Source organism: Globicephala melas, chromosome 10 (assembly GCF_963455315.2).
Source record: "Globicephala melas chromosome 10, mGloMel1.2, whole genome shotgun sequence".
Taxonomy (NCBI): Eukaryota; Metazoa; Chordata; class Mammalia; order Artiodactyla; family Delphinidae; genus Globicephala; species Globicephala melas.
The window spans coordinates 51,839,026-51,860,595 of NC_083323.1; the positions used below are offsets into that span (position 1 = coordinate 51,839,026).

A 21,570-nucleotide genomic window follows, 5' to 3' on the forward strand; every position below is an offset into this window, starting at 1 on the left:
AGTGATGACAGATATGGTGATTTGTATGTTTTGCCAGCAAGGAAGTCAGTGGAGGAGGGTAGAGGGTGTAGATAAAGTGGCATAGGGCCACTGTGGGTTTTTGTGGGCTATCCTGCAATAGTGGCCATTATTTATAACACTGTTGCTACAGGGAAATTATTCTGTCTTCTGCACAGCTGACCGACAAATGAATTTGGAAAGGACACATTTATAAAGGAAGTATTCTACTTCTAGTAGCAACTATAACCACCAGGGGGCATAATTGGACTAGAAAGACAGAAAGAAAAGCAAAACTTTGCTCTAGGAGTATTGACTCTTAAACTTCTAAAATTCCTGCTGACCTTCAAAATTAAATTAATTCTTGTTGTCAGGTGTCTTTAATATGTACTAACATAAATCTAGGTGTGAGAAAGCTCCATATGCTCTTAAAAGATCAACACAAATATATAATTTAAAAGTTTACAAAATTAAATGCAAATTAATATCATTAACATAATGCGTGATATTTTGCTCAAACTCTATCTCCTCTGCCAAATGAAGACAGTAGAATGTACCACACAGGCTCTTGAGTTCAGTATGCTGCTATCACATTTCACTCTTCTCTTTCAGAACTACTACACATCTTTATGTACGGGCCATGCTGACATCTGACTGTCCCTTAGCTTGTACATTTCACTATGTATGAAGTCTGTTTCTGTTCTCTTTTTTGGCCAAGGACAATTAAAGTTCTCCCACTCAGGGACAAACAATGGATCAACATAGACAACGCAAACATGGGCATTTTGTTGAAATGAAAACAAAACTTTAGATTTCCTAAGAAACCCCACAGACTTTCAAGCTGAAATCTAGACCCCAATTTGAGAGGCTCTGCTACAGAGGATAAGGGGCTCAAAATGTTGTCAGTATGATGACTTGTCCTCACGATTTCCCTGGGTGGTTTATGCCTTTATTTCCCCAGCACCCTCTGCTTTATTTTCAATAGTGTCCTCATTTGGATGATAAAGTAATAAGGTTATATCTGCTTAGAAACCAGTCCCAGCATGGAGTTTTAAGATCAGGAAAGACCTGTGCCTTAGCAGTGGGAGTTAGGAAACAAAAGTTAAAGCCACTTACAGAAGCTTCTTAGGTTTCTTTGAGAAGCATATCTAGTCCAATATGAGTCAAGCTTTGGGGGTTAAACCCAAACTTTTGACATGTTCTGATCTTCTTTTTTGAAGAAGAGGCCTCAGGGATTCCCCTGACTCCCTATATTCCCAAAACACCACCTCAAAACACAGGCTATATAAGAAAGGAAATACATAAAGTGAAAGATTTCATCATAATGAGGATTCTCTGATATTTGAGAGCATATAAGGTCATTTTAGGTTAAGAGAAGCAAAACTTCTGAAAGGGCCACATTTACTCAGAAAAGCTGGAAGACAGGACAGCAGTTTTGTAACTGTATGACATAATTTGGCTAATACCATGCTTTGGGCTTGCTACACAACAACATGATTCCTTGCTGCCAAGTCTCAAGACCAAATTCAGTTGCCAATGTGACTTCAGATGGCTCAGTGTTAATAATAATGAAAAGATGCCATAAAATATGGTTTTTAAGGAGACTGAGAAATATTTCTCTAAGAATGTCCCCAAAACAGATATTTGCTGAGATTGGTCTGTTGAAGTGATACTAATGAGAGCATTCTAGCAACTTGGAGTCCTCTTTCCTTCAGATGATGAATATTATTAGCATTATTTCATATTTACCAAGTCCCAACTGGGGCAACTTGTCATAATGGGCAGTGAAGGGAGAGGGAAAAAAGCACCACCTGTCCCTGGCATATGTGCCAAGGACACTCAATGTGCGGACAATGTCTTAAACGTGGTCTGCCGTTTAGGAGGTTTCATATGATTTTCAAGGATCTCACTGTGCCAGAGACAATTCAATTCAACTCAGTAAGCGTCTATTCGGAGCTAGTTGGGTACTTACGGTATACAAAAATAATAAAACTGGGTTCTTGTTCTAATAAGCTAAATTCTCTAAGCTGAATTATTTGAGTAGAACCTACAAAATTTTTGCCATATCATCTGTATTTTTATTTACTCCATATTTTCCTAACATCATTATTTATTCAATACTTTTCTAGTATCTCTACCTACTTTAGCCATGTCTTAAAGAATATCTTGGGAAATCATGGAGTTGATGTTCCAGATATATATTTTTAAATACTTGTGTTTACATATTTCTAATAGAGTGCACTTAAAAATGTGCATTGAAAAATAAACACAATTAAAAAAATTTTAATTGTGGGACTTCCCTGGTGGTCCAGTGGTTAAGACATTGCCTTCCAATGCAGGGGGTGCGGGTTCGGCCCCTGGTCAGGGAGCTAAGATTCCACATGCCTTAGGGCCAAAAAAAAAAAAACAAACCCAAAACATAAAACAGAAGCAATATTGTAACAAATTCAGTAAAGATTTAAAAAATTTTTTTTAATTAATTAATTTATTTTTGGCTGCGTTGGGTCTTAGTTGCTGCTCACGGGCTTTCTCTAGTTGCGGCTAGTGGGGGCTACTCCTCTTTGCGGTGCGGGGGCTTCTCATTGCGGTGGCTTCTCTTGTTGCGGAGCACGGGCTCTAGGCGCGTGGGCTTCAGTAGTTGTGGCTCGTGGGCTCTAGAGCCCAGGCTCAGTAGTTGTGGCGCACGGGCTTAGTTGCTCCGCAGCATGTGGGATCTTCCCGGACCAGGGCTTGAACCCGTGTCCCCTACATTGGCAGGCGGGTTCTTAACCACTGCGCCACCAGGGAAGCCCTAAAAAAATTTTTTTAAATCTCTTTTCCTTGGACTAACTAAAACCATCTTTGTACTACTCTATGGGAATGATAATAATAAGGAATACTTAAAATATTTTACAAGGGTAGAATAAGTCAGATGATAGAGGTATAAAGAAAGGGTTACGGGAAATCACAGAAAGAAGAGTTTAATTCTGTTTGGGTCCATCAAGGAGGCCTAACTTAGAAGATGTTGTATTTGAGGAGGTTTTAAAAATATCTAAGCATGTAATATTTTTTTCAAACTAAAGAACATGGCAAAATGGTAAGATTTGACAAAGCTTGGTGGTGAGTGCACAGATATTCCTATATTATGCTCTTCTCTGTATGCTTGAAATATTTCATGATAACAATAATAAAATGTGTCTAAGGTTTGGAGAAGAGAAAAGCATTCCAAGCAGAAAAGAAAGTATGAGTGAAAGCACAGAATCCTGAAATTCAGGCTAGGTGTCTTCGATAGAAGGTGAGCACCAGAAGATTAGGATGTGGCAGATCATGCAGGACCTTGGCTAAGTAGTCCTGAATAAGAGGTCTGGGGGGTGTGGGAAATCCCTGGAGGTTTCTGATGAACAATATATAACCAGAGCAGTAGATTAGGAATGGAACTCTGGGAGAGAACTGCAAGAAGGGGAGAGCCCAGATTTGGAAGGATCTTATAATAATGATTCGAGTGACAATACTGTAGTCTCCCTAAGCTCCGTAACATGCTGATTTGCTCCCTCGTTCTGCCCACTTGCATCCTGTTTTTATTTTTAAAAAATCCATTTCTAGGACTTCCCTGGTGGCACAGTGGTTAAGAATCCACCTGCCAATGCAGGGGACACAGGTTCGAGCCCTGGTCCGGGAAGATCCCACATGCCACAGAGCAACTAAGCCCATGCGCCACAACTACTGAGCCTGCGCTCTAGAGCCTGTGAGCCACAACTACTGAGCCCGCGTGCCACAACTAGGGGAGGCCGTGCACTAGAGCCCATGCTCCGCAACAACAGAAGCCACTGCAATGAGAAGCCCACGCATTGCAAAGAACAGTAGCCCCCACTCGCCGCAACTAGAGAAAGCCCGTGTGCAGCAATGAAGACCAAGTGCAGCCAAAAAAAATAAAAAAATCCATTTCTATTGGGTAGTCATATTTCCTCCTTCCTACCCTAGATCCTTTGCAGTCTCGTCCAACTATATTATAGACAAGGGTCTGCTAAACTTTTCCTGTAAATGGCCAGATAGTAAATATTTTAGGCCTTGCAGGCCATACAGTCTCTGTTGCAACTATTCAACTCTGTTGTAGGGAGAAAAGCAGCCACAGACAATACATAATGAATGGGTGTGGCTGTGTTCCCCTAAAACTTTATTTATAGACCCTGAAATTGAAATTTCAGATAAGTACTCTTCTTTTGAATTTTTCAACATTAAAAACGTAAAAACCATTCTTAGTTTTCAGGCTGTATAAAAATAGGCTGCAGATTACAGAAATGCAAAACAAAACCATAATGAGATACCATTCCTCACCCCCTGATGGCTGTAATCAAAAAGACAAATAATAACAAGTGTTGGCGAGAACATGGAGAAATTGGAACCCTCTTACATTACTGTGGGAATGTAAAATGTCACAGTAGCCTTGGAAAACCCTTTGGCAGTTTCTCAAATGGCTAAGCATAGAGTTACATATGATCCAGCAATTCCACTCCTAGGTATATACCCAAGAGAAATGAAAATATATGTCCACACAAAACATAATACACAAATGCTCATGGCAGCATTATTCATCATAACCAAAATGTGGAAACAGTGATACAATGGATCATTTGGCAGTAAAAAAGAATGAAGTGTTACTGTGCTCAACCTGGATAAATCCTGAAAATATGCTAAGTGAAGGAAGCCAGTCACAAAAGACCACCTACTGTATGATTCCACTTATAAGAAATGTCCAGAATAGGCAGATCTATAGACAAAAAGTAGATTAGTGGTTACCTAGGGCTGGGCGCGTTTTGGAGACAGGGGGATTAACTTGCTCATGAGTGACAGTTTTTTGGGGGGTGTGATGAAAATGTTATAAAAGTGACTGGGGTGATGATAGCACAACTCAATAAATATACCAGACAACCACTGAACTGTACACTTTAAAAGGGTAACTGTATGGTATGTAAATTATATCTCAATAAAGCTGTTAAAAAATAAATAACGGGCTGCAGGCTAACTGGTCACGCAGGTGGCAGTTTGCCAGCTTCTGCTGTAGGCACCAAATGAACTGGCTCCTTTCAGAAGCTTACTAGTAGATTCAGCTATTTAAACTTGGAAAATTCAATTTAGAAGAGCTGCAAGATAACTGTAGTCAGACAGGCCTTTGTTCTTGGGTGTTGCTGGTGAGGGGATCTGTACGTCTCATAGATGTACAATCTAAGCAATGATGAATTCCTGTTTGTAATTAAAGCCAGGAATTCAGCCCCCATACTCAGATATACTCAGGCTCACAGTAGTTTCCAGCAGTGAGGTCTTGCAGAGCCACTAGGCTGCAAGGACCTTCACTTTGTCCCAGCCAAGCTTCCCAGGCAAGCAATCATTTTGTCCATCTTTCTTCTTCTAGACCAGCTGGCTGGTTACCTCAGATTCCTCAACTTCCCATGATTAAAAAACAAAGCTTTGGGGACTTCCCTGGTGGCGCAGTGGTTAAGAATCCACCTCCCAATGCAGGCGACATGGGTTCGAGCCCTGGTCTGGGAAGATCCCACATGCCGCAGAGCAACTAAGCCCCTGCGCCACAACTACTGAAGCCCGGGTGCCTAGAGCCCGTGCTCTGCAACAAGAAAGCCCGTGCAGCACAACAACGAAGACCCAATGCAGCCAAAAATAAATTTAAAAAAAAAAAGCTTTATCTCATTGCCTCTTTGGAGAGGTAATGCAAGGGGGTGATGGTAAAACTTAACCTAAATTTTTCTTCTTGTAATCAGTCTTGGCCAAGGCAAGACTACCTCCAGTAGACTATAAGCTCCATGAAGTCAGGGCCTTATATGATTTGTTTATGACTATATCTCCTTACCTAGCCCAGGATCTGGCTGATCATAGATGCTCAACAGATGTTTTCAATAAGAAACAGATGTTTTGAAAAACATCAATTACGACAGGAAGACTATGAAATTACCTTAAAAATGTAAAAGTAGTTTATGACCAATATTATGATATAAATTAGAATAAAGAGAATGAAAAGAAGGACAGAAATATGATTAGAAAAGTAGGAAAGGAGATGAGGAGAGAGTGTTAAAGAGAGAGGACACAGAGTCACCATTATAAGCAAGAGAAGGAGCATGGTAAAAAGAGAATTTTATTTAAAATAAAAACTGGTGAGGGTTTGACTGAAGGAGCATTTATTTTGGGAATAATCCTTTTAGGAGACTTGGTGAGTTGTAAGCCAGGACTGCTACCCATACACTGGTCAGAATAAAGACCATCCCAAATTTTGAAAAGGACAGTTTTGTCCACCACTTCATACCTTTTGTCTTAAATCCTTAGAATCTCCTGAATGAGATATTACATACCTTCCCCAGGAGGACTAGAAGTTTTAGGAAATAAAGCACATAGCAGTGTTTTTGCTTTTAAGAGGGAAGCTTTTCAGTTCACTTCCAGCCTTAATTCTTAGATAATTTGTGCCTCATCTCCTCTCTCTTTAGGCTTTGCATGTGGTGATAGCTAATTTTTAAAAATTGGAAGAGAATCTTTGGTTTTATCATTAAGTGTCAAGAAGAGGTCATGTGTAGAAAAAAATGTTTAATAAGATGCAGAAAGCACAGCCCCAAGGGTCTCCATGAAGACCTTTGCCTTACATGTAAATGGATAAATGGATGGATAGTAACGTGGGTGAGAACGACAGGAATGAATGATCAGAGGAGTTAAGAATTCAATGATACATAAATACTTAATACATAAATACTTAAGAAAAAATACTCAAACGACCTTCTCCGAGGAACACAAGATATGAATTTTAATGATGTCACTAAAAGACCCAAACAAGTCCATGATCATTTAAAACACAAAGGGAGGATCCCTTTGTCTTAATGAGTGTTCCAATCTCCTAGAATTAACTAGAAAGAACATGTTGACAAAGATACAACTCCAATCTATTTGGGAGTTTAAATAGTGTCGATTTATGAGAACATTTATATTTTATTAAGAAAAATGATTAAAAAATTTGCTGGGGTTCATAGTACAGCATTAGTAAAATTGAATACCATAATTATTTCAACAACTAATTATTGAGTATCAACTATGTGCTAGTCACTGTAAAGATTAATAAGACCCAGTGTGCCTATCTTCAAGAAGCTTACTATACAGCAAGCTTATAGTAAGTTAACTACAGAAATAATTATACGATAAAGTAGTTGATAATAAATAAACAGGAGGTACAGAGCTTTATGAGTTACAAGGCAAAAAGGCTTGTATATTATTGAGATAATCAGTAAAATTTTTCATGAAGGAAGTAGCATTTGAGATGAGGCTTGGAAAACAGCAACTTTTTCATAGTCTGAGAGATGAGCATTCCAGATAGTGGGTACAGTAACAGCAAAGGTACAGAAGTGGGAAAGCAGGAGAGATTTTTAGGAAACTCAACAGCTATTTTGCCAAAGTGTAAACTATATGTTTTGGGGAGGGGGCAGTAGGAAATACCACAACTGGACAGTTATGTAGGAGTCCAATTGTGGGGAGCTTTTCAAATTCATTCCCTCACTCATTCAACATTCACTGAGCCCCCGTGCCTGCCACTGTGCTGAACACAGCAGCAAAAAAATAGATAGGAGACGTGAGTACTGTAACCACATCAGCTGTGTCTCCACAGACGTTCACAACTAGAGGCCTAAACATTCTTTTCATAAAACGAAGTCACACTATTTGTCTGCTCCCTAAATTTCATATTGAATTAGTCAAGCTTATTAACGGCCGTGACCTGAGTCCAGGCGATTGCTGTCTCACAGGGGTTCAAAAGTAATTTTGAGGAAGAGAGAAACACATTTGCAACCAATTATACTTTCCAGTTACACTCTAATTTCAAGGAACTAGGTCAAATTCCTTAGCAGGTTCGAAAGGATTTAACCTGTTCCTTTCTGGGAACAGTGACCTCTGCAGCTTGTTCCTTAAGAGGCTGGTGCCACTCAGTTTGTCCCAGTGGGGTGATATCATGATGATAATCACACCCCAGTAGCTGATCCACCAGACTGGCCACATTTGGGATTTATCAAGGTACTGCTAAAGAATTCTAAGGACAAATTCTTGCAGCTGTTTTCAGCCTTGAACATGACTGGAATATCAATCTATAAGCTGGAGGTGGCACATGTTGGAGATTTATTGAAACTACAGGAACCCAGATTTTACTGTGGCAAATTTGGGCACCCTGGCTATTAAAATAAAGAGATTATGCCTACGTTTAAACCTTTTAAAAAAGAAATGTGAAATAACCAAACATTAAAAATAGAAATGAAAGTCATTGAAATGCAGAGCAATTATATAGATGACAAATTGAAATGTAAAAATGTATTCACGAAAAGGCTATGATAAAAGATTATCATTCACTCAAGGTGTTATAATAAGGAGGGCTTCCCAGGCTGAGTGTTAATTGAATATAAGGTGGGGGGAGGGGCCTAAAAAGCTTTCTCAGTTTGAAGTTCAAATCTGTGGAACTCCCTGTCCTCCCGGCTTTAACTCAGACCTGACATTACTCACTTGAGGAACTGCTGTCAAGCTTGTCTTTGCATCCAGGCAGAAAACAGCACTGCAAGTCTTTACAAAAAGCCTCTGGGCCTTGAGTGGCCTCACTGATGAAAGTTAACTTACTAGTCTACCTGCCACTTACATGTTAGTCTTCTAATAAGATAGTGTTTCTCAGAGTACCTAATCTCTGTCCTTTCACCCCCTCAACCTGAAATCCATGTTGGACCAGGCCAGTCAGGAAAATGGCCTAGTTTTGATCCCCTAGATAATTATATGAGTCTTTTTTCTTTTTGGCTCTGTTGCGTGGCTTATGGGATCTAAGTTCCCCGACCAGGGACTGAACCTGGCAGTGAAAGCACAGAGTCCTAACCACTGGACCAACAGGGAATTCCCAGGGGTCATTTTTAAAACCAAATTTCTGCTGGGTGACTCTCTCTACAGCTTAGAAAGGAAGACATAGCAGAAATATTTATTCAATTCAGTCAATCAGTATATATGTTTTAGTGCCTAATATATTTCTAGCACTGTGCATGATGCTACTAGGGAGAGAAGTGTCAGAGGCTAACAGTCAGAGATATAGGATCAACACAAATAAAGAATAAGACAGTACTCCTTTGTATGGACTGTGCTAAGAAGGCATCCTGTCCAACTGCCTTGCTACCATGGTGACAGTTACTAAGAAATGCACAGATCCACATACGAACAGGTTACAGAGTTCTGTTTTGTTGTTATTGTTTTTAAATATGCAGTTTCTCCAGTGAGATGAATGGTTCTTAATATCAGTCTCCAATTTTCTCTATGAACTCTGTATTCAAGTCCTTAAAGAGCATGTCGACCAATCCATGCAGACCCTGCACAATTTGGGGGTTTTCCTGTTGCTTGGGGATCAGGCTTTAACCCTTCATGTGTAGTGTGGAATAACCACAAGTGTTCCAGGCATCTAAGTTTACCTGAGTCTAATACACAGGTATGATTTCCCAAGGATACCCCAAGGTTAAGAAGGAATTCTTTTTTTTTTTTGCAATAATAACTAAAGATGTTTATTATAGCATTATTTATACCATATTTTATCCAACTATAAGAAGGAATTCTTGATCATCCCTAAATTCCTGCTTTTTAGTGGCTGCTATCTCCTCTTTGCCCCACCTCATCCTAGCTGTGACCACTGTCCCCTCCTCATTTATTCCCCAAGCACCATTACATACAAGTGGTTCTTTATAAAAGACTTTGACTGAAAGTCTGGGAATTATAAGAGTAAGTAGTATTCTATATCACAGGATAGGAAATATAAGTATCCAAAAGTTCTATGGCCATTTTCAACACAGGGAATTTCTCCCTATATTTTCCTCTCAGGCTCTGCCTGCTGCCACTTTACTCAGATTTCCTTCTCCTTCATCTCTTTTCTGAGTTCTGCAGGTCCAAATCGCTGTAATTTCATTACTCCAAGCAATGTAATTCTCATAGTCAAACCGTCCCCTATATAGACTAACTCACAATCCCCAAAGGCCCATCTTTTTTTTTTCTCTCCTCAAACAAAATCTCTTTTGCTGTTCCCCTGGAATGTAAAATAGCAGCTAAACATAACTGTTTTTAAAAGGTACTTATTTTCTTTCCCTGCTTACACACTTTTTGGCTGAATTCTTCCATTTACTCTGTACTCATGGTAACTTTTTTCTTGAGACTGTCTGAACTACAGATGTAAAGTCAAAGTGTCAGAAACATTATGCATCGTGCATAGGTCATTCATATGTTTAGAGAGAAGTTTAGTTCCTTTTTTTCTTTTTAAAATTCATTTTCTAAAAAAGCGATTCCTCAAAGATTGAGAAAAACTATGGAACGATTTGTGATTTTCTGATTGCCCTATAGGAGATACATAGGGAGCAGAATAAAAACTGGTCCCCTGTAGAAAACTCCCTACTGTATCTGGCATTATCCACAGGCCAAGACCCCTTTATATGCATGCAACACAATTTTCATAAAAGAAACCTTTTCACATTCAGTCACAGGAGTAGACGCTTGGGCGGTGACCACAGCTCTGCTTTAAGGATAAGAATCTTAACTTTGACTACAGAAATGTTTCCAGAAGTGCTGAGTACTGATTTCTTGGAGGCAGCCCTCAATTACATTTGAATGTCATCCCCAAAAGAAAGTAACATATGACAGTAAGTACAGCCTCTTGTGAAGATGGATATTTCCCCTTAGAAAGATCTCAATCTTTCTATCTATATATACACCCCTGGACTAGGTACCATGGAAGATGTGAGAAAACAATAAAACAAAATTGAAATCCCATAGGAGCTTAGAATTCAGAGGGTGAGAAAAGTTTCACTATACAGAAGTAATAATTATTGAATGAAAAACAAAGTAGAATTTATTCACAGAGTTCTGGAATTTTAGAACTAGAAGTATTTTAAAGATTATTCACTGATATACAGAGGAGAAAACTGGAGCCCAGAAGGGTTACCTGAGGTCACGCAGTGCATTAGTGGCAGAGCCAGGAAGAGACCACAGATATCAAGAGCTTTGTCTACTTTACCACACTGTAACAACTATTAAGCATCAATTCTATGCAAGGAAATATACAGCTTGAGATAGTAAATGCAAAATGCCTAGCACAATGTGTGGGACCATCAGCTGTCATCATTATCATAATCATCATCACAATCATAATGGTTAAGAGTACAAATTTTGTGGGCAGAAGACCTAAATAGATATTTCTCCAAAGAAGACATATAGATGGCCAAGAGGCACATGAAAAGATGCTCAACATGGCTAATTATTACAGAAATGCAAATCAAAACTACAATGAGGTATCATCTCACACCAGTCAGAACGGCTATCATTTAAAAAGTCTACAAATAACAAATGCTGGAGAGGGTGTGGAGAAAAGAGAACCCTCCTGTTGGTGGGAATGTAAATTGGTGCAGCCACTGTGGAAAACAGTATGGAGGTTCCTCAAAAAACTAAAAATAGAGTTGCCATATGATCCTGCAATCCCATTCCTGGGCATATATCCAGAGAAAACTATAATTCAAAATGATACGTGCACCCCAATGTTCATTACAGCACTATTTACAATAGCCAAGACATGGAAGCAACCTAAGTATCCACTGACAGATGAATAGATAAAGAAGATGTGGTACATATATACTGTGGAATACTACTCAGCCATAAAAAAGAATGAAATAATGCCATTTGCAGCAACATGGATGGAACCAGAGATTATCACACTAAATGAAGTCAGAAAGAGAAAGACAAATACCATATGATATCACTTACATGTGGAATCTAAAATACAACACAAATGAACTTATCTACAAAACAGAAACAGACTCACAAACATAGAGAAAAGACTTGTGGTTGCCAAGGGGGAGGGGGCTGGAGGAGGGATGGATTGGGAGTTTAGGATTAGCAGATGCAAACTAGTATATACAGAATGGATAAACAACAAGGTCCTACTGTGTAGCAGCACAGGAAACTATATTCAGTATCCGGTGATAAACCATAATGAAAAAGAATGCATATATATGTATAATTTAATCACTTTGCTGTAGAGTAGAAATTAACACAACATTGTAAATCAACTATACTTCAATAAAATTAAGTTTTTTAGTACAAATTTTGGTATTGGAACTGGAGGGTTGCAGTTCTACCACTTATTGTGTAACTGTAGATGAGCTACTTATCTTCTCCAAACTCTAGCTTCTTCATCTATAGAATGGGAATAAAAATAATATCTACCTAATAGGATGGTTATGAGGATTATATACACTTCTCACTTGAGTATGTTCAAACATTAGCTGTTCCATTTATTAACCTATATAGGTATACAGAGAGACAGACAAAGATACACACATACAGAGTATTGGTGGAACTTCTCTTTGCTCTGCCAAAAAGAAAGCCAAAAAGTTAACACTTTTTTAGCTTTTACTATATAGATATCAGTACACAAAAGTATGGAGCAAAGAAAATAGGAAAAGAAATGCTATTTGGGATATTACAATATAGAAACTGCTTACTATTCTCAACAAATATACACCAAGTTTCTGTTTTCAAGCAGCTTGTAACCTAGTGGAGGAAGAAACCAGGCTGTTAGGATATGGAGTGATATACACGTTGCAAAGCCAGAGTTAAGAGCTGTGAAAGCTCACAAAAGGGCATCCTATTCAGTAAGAGTGGAGGCAGAGAAGTGAGTCTCAGAGGTGGTTTCTCAAATAAAGGAATAAAGAGTTGGCCAAAGATGAGAAGAGTTGGAAAGTGCCTAAAGCTACAATCCAGGTGGGTCCCCAGGATCCATGCCAAACCCCTAGTGTGCCTTCTTACACTGCACGTGTTAAAGAAGGAAAAACCACACCTCCCCCATCTCCCTGCAGTTAGGGTTCTGCTTCTGCCAATTAGAAGGTGGATCACAGGCTGAAGCCACCTGCTTTGTTTCTGCTGGCGAACTCAGCTGTGAACACGTTGGGCTTTTCTGCTACATTATTTTAGTGTCTAGGTACTAACTTCACAGGCGTTGAGAGGTAGTCACAGGAGCAGCAGTGGCTTCCTGATCCTTGGATTAACAGCTACAGTGGTATGTCTTTGAACTCAACAGTTCCAATGGAGTCCCCTGATTCCCCGTCTCTCTGATTATTGCAGAGGTAGCAGCTACCCTGGTAAACCAGCCTAGCAGTCTTGTCCTAGTAATCATTCCTGGAGGCCCCACTTTATCCCTTCACCCTTTCCAATAACTTGGTAAGCTCCTGATTCCCCGAATTAAATCCTTCTTGCTTAAAATGATGTGAATGGTTCCTATTGCTTGAATCGAATACACCAAAAGAATACAAAAATGCAAAATGTGCCATGAATAATATTATTTGCAGGGGTCAGCAAATAATGGGCTGAACATGGGTGTGTAAATATCTCTTTGAGATCCTTTCTTTTGGATATATACCTAGAAGAGGGATTACTGGATCATACGGTATTTCTGTTTTTAGTTTTTTGAGGAACCACCACACTGTTTTCCACAGGGGCTGCACCATTTTATGTTCTTACCAACAGGGGACAAGGGTTCCAATTTGTCCACATCCTCGCCAACAATTGTGATTTTCTGTTTTTTTGATGGTAGCCATTCTAATGAGCATGAGTGATATGTCACTGTGGTCTTGATTTGCATTTTCCTAATCATTAGTGATGCTGAGCATCTTTTTATATGCTTTTTGGCCATTTGTATATCTTCTTTGCCCATTTTTAAATTGGATTCTATTTGTTGTTGTTGTTGAATTGTAAGAGTTCCTTATATATTCTGAACATTATCCCCTTATCAGACACATGATTTCCTTGGGTTGCTTTTTCACTCTGTTGCTTCTGCCAGTCCAGTTTTAGTCCATGCTCACGAATGGAAGTCTAGTCTGGAGCAACTTGCTGGCAGTCTGGCCAGATCTGGAGCCGTCTTCCATCCTAAAGACACCAGTGGGAATAAGCCAGAGCATCCCTATCTTGGACACTTCAGGTCTTAGATACTCTGATTCCCTGTGATATCGAAAAGTATCTCCATGCTTTACTTTGAACCAGAACAAGCCAACCTAAGGTTTCTGGGGCTGCCAAATTAGAAAGAGCCTCAAGACTGGGTATGGGAGTCATGGAGTAGACTCACCAGATTCAGGTTTTCCACTGTCAAGTACCTGCCACTAGAAAGCTGAAATCAAACACAAGTTTCACATCTGTTTTGTAATTTAGCGCTGCTCCTTTTACTTCAAAGAGTAGTTCGGTTCATCTTCTTTGATTCTCTCTGTTTATCCTGAGGGGATAAAATATCCCAACCCTAGAGACCTTAACGATTTCCAGTAGAATACATAGAGAGTTAATGCATGACTTAGTCTAAAATACAACCCAGTACACACAGTACTTGCTCCAAAAAATCCTTGCTGATTCTGTATTAGTGGGTATGAACTCCAAGGCATGCTACGTTTGCTAAAATATCCTATTTGAAGAGAGACGATTCTGATTTATAGAAGGTCTATTTCCTTTTCTAACTACTACTGCCTTTTGGAAGACTTTAGGAAGCCTTAATGTGCATTATTTTTATGGTCCCCACAAGAAAAGGAAAATGGGATGGTTAAGAGAGCTGCATAAGGTCAAGAAGAAGAAACACCGGAAATGAAAGATCCTAATTCTCTTCTTCCCTGACTTTTATGTTAAGTTGTTGCTATTCAAGGGCCTACATTCAAGTGTTTGTCACTGCATTACCTTTAATCATGAGTATCAGGGATAGTGACATTTATAAATGATTTCAGCTGTAAGTAACAGAAAACCCAAACATAAGTAGGTTAAAAAAATAGTTTTTTCCTCATCATAACAAGATATCCAGAGATAGGTAGTTGCTGGCACTGGTTTAAATGTTCAGCGATCTCAAGGCTAAAAGTCGTTCATTCTCTCAACTTTTCGCTCACGGATGAAAGATGGCTACCACAGCTCCAGACATCCTATTCTTTACAAAGTAGAGAGAACAGAGAAGAGATGATACCAGTTCTGGCTGTGCCATTTTATTTGGAAGGCATAAGGTTTCCTGGAACTTCCCCCTCAACCTCAGAAATCATCAGCTTACTTCTCGAAGGCTGAAACACCACTCCCAGGTGTAAGCAAGGCTAGGAAAACAAAATACATGGAATATTTGGTTTTCCCACCCCAGAAGCAGGCAAGTGAGAGGGAAGTTGGCAATGAGTGTTGGTCTGCCAAGTTTTAGGGTTTGCCACAGTGAAAACCAGGAAACACCAAAATATTCAAGAATGCAAGACTGACTAAGTGTAACGTGCCATATGAATCCCAGGTAGCTGTTAAAAATTGTGGTACAGAAAAATACTTAGTGGCATCATGCAAAATTATTCATAAAATATCAACTAAAAAATTAACATATAAAACAATAGAAGAGAAAACATCAAATTTGTTGGGGTGACCTAAGTTTAGATAGATTTTTAAAAATAAATTTATTTATTTATTCATTTATTTATTTATGGCTGGGTTGGGTCTTCCTTGCTGCGCGCGGGCTTTCTCTAGTTGTGGCGGGTGGGGGCTACTCTTCATTGCGGTGCGCGGGCTCTAGGCACACGGGCTTCAGTAGTTGTGGCATGCAGGCTCAGTAGTTGTGGCTCGTGGGCTCTAGAGCACAGGTTCAGTAGTTGTGGCACATGGCCTTAGTTGCTCCGTGGCACGTGGGATCTTCCCGGACCAGGGCTTGAACCTGTGTCCCCTGCATTGGCAGGCAGATTCTGAACCACTGCGCCACCAGGGAAGCCCTAGATAGATTTTTAGAAGTTAAATATATATATGCAAAAAGAAAAAAACTGGAACTTATACTCTGAAAATGTTGACTTAGGTTGGGTTTTCCAGGAAACAGACTCTGAGGCAGAGATTTGCTTGCAGCTGGTTTAGTGGAGAGTGCTCTGTGGAGCAGCACCTGTTGTGGGGGCAGGACTGGGCAGAGGGAGAAGGTGAACTGCAGGGCAGATGCCACAGAGGCTTTAATTGGTTCCATTGGAAGTTCTGAAGCTGAAGTCCCAGACTGTCCCAACTGAGGGACTGTGCCTTGTACCTCCACAAGTGACCAGTCATGGGATTTGGACTGTCCCCAGGGAGGGGATATAACCTAGCGTGAGGCAGTTTCCTTCACAGAGGCAATTTTGGAGAAGAATTCAACTGTGAGTCATCAGCAGCCAACATTCTTGGCAGCTGTATCTTGAGATCCGGGCAGCACACGGCAGCGTCCACCAGAAATGTCAACAGTGATTATCTCTGGGTTTGGGGATTAAGGTTGGTTTTCTCTCTTTTTAAAAATATTTTCCAAATTTTCCATAATGAATATAATATTGTTCTAAGCATTAAATGAGTTAATTCATAGAAGGCAGTTAGCACAGTTCCTGGAATTTATTAAACACTCAATAAATTTAGCTATAATTATTTTGTATTTATATATATATGTATATACGTGTTCATGTAACATTTTAAAGGGAAAACATAAATATGGATATTGTCAAGAAGAACGTATGAAATAGGATTAAAATAATAACAGAACTTGCTGTTCCTTTTGGCTTATTATTTTTTAAAATATTTATTTATTTATTTGGCTGCACTGGGTCTTAGCTGCAGCATGAGGGATCTTTGTTGCTGTGTGCGGGATCTTTGTTGCAGTGTGCGGGATCTTTAGTTGCGGCATGCGGGATCCTTAGTTGGGGCATGCAGGATCTAGTTCGCTAACCAGGGATAGAACCTGGGCCCCCCGCATTGGGAGCTTGGAGTTTTAACTGCTGGACCACCAGGGAAGCCCCTGGCTTATTATTCTTTTAATCTGTGTTTTAATCTGTGAAATTCTTTCTTATGACATTGTTTCTTTCCGGCATGTCCAATAGAACTTTATGTAATGACAGAAATTTTAGGGACTTCCGTGGCAGTCCAGTGGTTAACACCCCACGCTCCCAATGCAGGGGGCATGGGTTCGACCTCTGGTCAGGGAACTAAGATTCTGTATGCCGCACGGTCAGTGTCTGTGCTGCCCAATATGGTGGCCATTAGGCACAGGTGGCCGCTAGGCACTGGAAATGTAGTAGAGCAAATGAAAAGCCAAGTTTTAAATTTTATTTAGTTCCAATTCATTCAAATGTAAATAGCCACATATTGCTAGTGGCTACCATATTGGACAACGCAGCTCTATACCAATATTAGGCAATGGTTATGTAGAGAATAGACCTAAAATATTCTTTCTCTAAGTTTGGATTCGTTCCTCAACTCACTACCCTGTATAATCTCCTACTTGTGATTTCAAAATCACATTTTATTTACACATTTTATTTACACATATTTATTTACATATAAAATAAATTTATATTTATTTACAAAAAAGGGCTGTTGTTGGCGGTGGTGGTCAGACTTTTAAAATATACAACAGGGAAAGTAATTTAGTTGAAAGGTGCTAAAGAGCTACATAATGTATTGCTAACTGTATGGTATCTTTTAGTAAATAATCCAAAGAGAAAATGAAAGAGGTTGTTCCATATCATATATCTGGTTCCTCTTCGTAAGCTAAAAGAGACTTCTCACCAAAATCATACTTTTCAACCATACTGTCCATATAAAAAGGGAGATAACTGCAGAAACAATTTGAAAATGCCTAAATAACAATGTGGAAGTCTCTTACCTCTTAGATGGGAGGCATATGTATATGGTAGGAGACATATGTATATGGGGATAACTCACTAACAGCAGCCAAGTTTCTGGAGAAAAGAGACACAGATCTTGGTTTGCATCTCACCCTGCGAGTTAATGGCTGTGCGTACTTTGAACAAATTACTTAACTTCTCCATAATCAAATGGTGATAGCTACACCTGCCTTGAAGATGAGTTGAAAGATTAGTGATATGTAAAGCACCTGGCATATAGTAAGTGCTAAATCAATGACAGTTTTATTATGATGTTAGTATAATGTGAAGAAAACAGATCAGCAAAAAGGAAGTAAGCCCAAATACTTAAAAACTGGCGTAGGAATTAACTGGAATAATCATTAAATTGTAAAATTATTTTTGGTATATTTTGTTTTATGTGTATTTCAACCACACAAAATTTAGTCAACTGTTTATCAAATGAATGAAAAAAATGGATGCTTGAATAAATGAATGAATAAATGCCTTGCCTGTTTTTAATATCATTTTGCCTCCCAAATGGGTTGTTATCACTAAAATGGTTTTGTCACTGGCATTGTCACTAGGGATATTTTCAAAGACTCTGTAAGGAGCAGTATCAAATCAATGGTCTTTTCTAGACTTAACAAGAGGGATTAGGGCTGATATTGAGAAACAACTTCTTGAGCAATATTACTAATGGAGCAGTTAAGAGCTTCCATCCTTAGGTATTTTTAAGAAGACAGATAATACTCCATGCTGGAAATGTCATCATCTTCTGTGGTAGTTAGCTTCCAGGGTAGCCTCCATTGAACCTTACTTCCTAAGTCAATCAAGGTTGGTCCTGAATATGGCTGAGGTGATGTGTGACTTCCAAGGCTATGTCGTAAAAAGCATTGCAGCTTCGGCTCCGGTCGATCAGATTGATCACATGCTCCATGATAAGCCAGTAGCCATGCTGTGAGGAGGACACTCAAGCCATCCCATGGAGAGGCCCATGTGGCCAACAGCCTGTGCCAATCCACTGGACATGTAAGAGAGCCACCTTGAAAGCAGACTCTCCAGCTTCAAACAAGTCTTCAGATGACCACAGCCCTAGCCAACATCTGACTGCAACCTTATGAAACACTGAAACAGAAATGCCCAGTTGAGCCACTCTTGAATTCCTGACTCACAGAAATTGTGAGAGGGAATATATGACTTTTATTGTTTTAAGTCACTAAGTTTTGGGGTTATTTGATATGCAGCCAACATATCATCAATGGCAAACATTTACTGCTACTGTCCAAAATGTCCTGCTAATGGGCTGAACCAGATGACCATTTTTTTTTTGAACCAGATAACCATTTAAGGTAACTTCTATCTTTGTAACATCAACCTTTTAACAGCTTATCATGTAATGAACTCAGTATCTTTTTCCTATAAAATTCCTATGAGACAAGGAGAATCAGCCAATCAAATATTTAACAAACATCCATTAAGTCTGTGGAATTAAAGAACGTCAGCTAAAATTGGAGTCAGGACACACCTGTAGGGAGAGCTCTCACAGCTGTGCATCATCAATTACTCCAAATTGGAGTACCTACATACCCCTACATCTCTCCCACAGGAAGGTACTGCCTACTTTACTATCCAGAAGGAAGAAGAAAACCATCTTTCTGGCCAACCACAGCCCAGCCAATCAGAGACTGTAGCACCCTGGCCAATGAGAAGCCTCTACACTTTGGACTGCCAGCTTCCTCCAGTGAACTCTTTAGTTATGATAGCCCCTACCAAGGCCCCCCTTTTCCCTATAAAAGCAAGCTCCCCTTCCATGTTCTGTGGATTTGCCTGTGGTCCACCACAGTTCCCATAACCTGAATTGCAATTCCTCTGGCTATTCCCAAATAAACTTGTTTTGCTGGTAAAATAACTGGCTACTATTAAAGATGATAAATTCAAGGTATTACTCTAGGTGCTCTGCTGATTAAAAGGTATGATGATGCTAATGATAAAAATAACAATAATAGTAACAATAATAAGTATTACTAATATTTATTAAGCATCTACTTTAGACACTGTGCATATACTCTCATTTAACCTTAATATACATGGCCAAATGTTTTCCAGGAAGGTCATACCAAATTACACGCCCATCTGCAGTGTATAAGAACAGAGTCACTGTTTGTTTACCAGCACTTAAAAACAATTTTTTTTAATCTGATAGGTGAAAAATACAATAGTTTAATCTGCATTTCTATGATTACTAGGTCTTGACATGTTAAGCACATCAAACCTTTATCTGACATACATTACAAATATTTTCCCCCCAGGTTGGTATTGTGTTTTCTTGAAATTTTTACAGTCAAGCCAATCTCTTCCTTTGTAATTTCTTCCAATTCTTTTGTAATTAGGTTCTTCTCTATTTCTAGATCAATTAAATTTTCACTTGTATTTCTTTCTAGTTTGTTTACATTTTTTTGTTTTTGACTTTGAGTTTACACAGTAATTTACTTTTTTAGACTTTCGTTTTCTTCTCTATTCTCTTGTTTTTTAAGTGGAGTATAGTTGCTTTACATGGCTGTGTCAGTTTTATGTGTTTTTTTTTTTTTTTTTTTTTTCGATACGCAGGCCTCTCACTGTTGTGGCCTCTCCCGTTGCGGAGCACAGGCTCCGGACGCACCGGACGCGCAGGCTCAGTGGCCGTGGCTCACGGGCCCAGCCGCTCCACGGCATGTGGGATCTTCCCAGACTGGGGCACGAACCCGTGTCCCCTGCATCGGCAGGCGGACTCTCAACCACTGTGCCACCAGGGAAGCCCTATGTTTTGTTTTTTACACATGTAATTATTTTTTGTTGCAGGATACAGGGCAAAAGTCTTTTTTCCCCCATAATCATGTCTCCTTCACTTATAAATTGAATAAGTTTTCCTTTCCCCACTGATTTATGATGCCACCTTTACTATCTAAGGAATTCTTATATTACTGGAGTATGTTTACAGTCTTTATAATCCTCTTTCACTGTCTGTCGGTTTTGGCGCTAGTCCTGCACTGTTTTGATTACTTACATCTACTCATTCACTAAGGACCACCACATTCTCTTCCAGGAAGCCTCCCTGATTCTCCCAAAGAGATACCATTGCTGCCTCCGTTTTCACCTTTATAACATATAAAATTTCACCTTTACATATGAAGTTTCACAGTTAACAAAGTCGATCTTACCCAGTTATATTCTTGAGAGCAAGCAACAGGTATACTATATATTCATTAAAAGCAAATTATGGGATTTGCATTAAAAGGTAACGATGGCAGAACCGATCTTGTTTGACAAAAAAACGAAAACAGGCAATTCCCTCATTTGTCTAACAAAAATCATTGTGCCATCCATGATGAAAAAATTATAAAGGTGAATGAAACCTAGATTGTGCTTTAGGGAGTCCACTTAGTAGGGGAAAGACAGATGAAAATACACGTGTTTAAATACACTATGACTAAAGTGTATAAAATAAAAATAACAAAGAGAAAGGTAAAAACTAAGTGAGCAGTGGGGTAGTGTTTCAAGCAGTGGACATACCTATGAGCTGGGTTTATGGTGTTTCTTAAATGTTTGAGGATTTGTAATTAATCTGAATGACAAAGTACATCAATTCAGATTCTTTAGCAGAAGTTGCATTAACGTAGCCTTCATTCTGATGTTTTAAGGAAGTCTAATATAGTGTGGGTAGTACGGCCAAGCCTAGGAGCAGCTCTGGTCGGAAGCCCTTTCATTAGCACGAACCCGAGATGACTAGAACCTGAGAGAGGCGTGAATTAACCCACCACGGGTGAAAATCAGACATGGGGGTGAGAGATAAACCTTTACCCACCTGAGGCTTCTACTCTATAAACCACTTACTGGAGTTGGTTTAAAAGCAATGAGGACCACAGACTCCTTGTTGTGAGAG

At 39.3% G+C, this 21,570-nt stretch overlaps 1 protein-coding gene across 4 annotated transcripts in view; it reads right to left on the reverse strand.

Annotated features, from left to right (window-relative positions):
• The window catches only part of XPOT (exportin for tRNA), a 134,639-nt gene that overhangs the window by 112,384 nt on the left and 685 nt on the right, over positions 1-21,570 (reverse strand). The gene's annotated exons all lie outside the window — the stretch shown is intronic.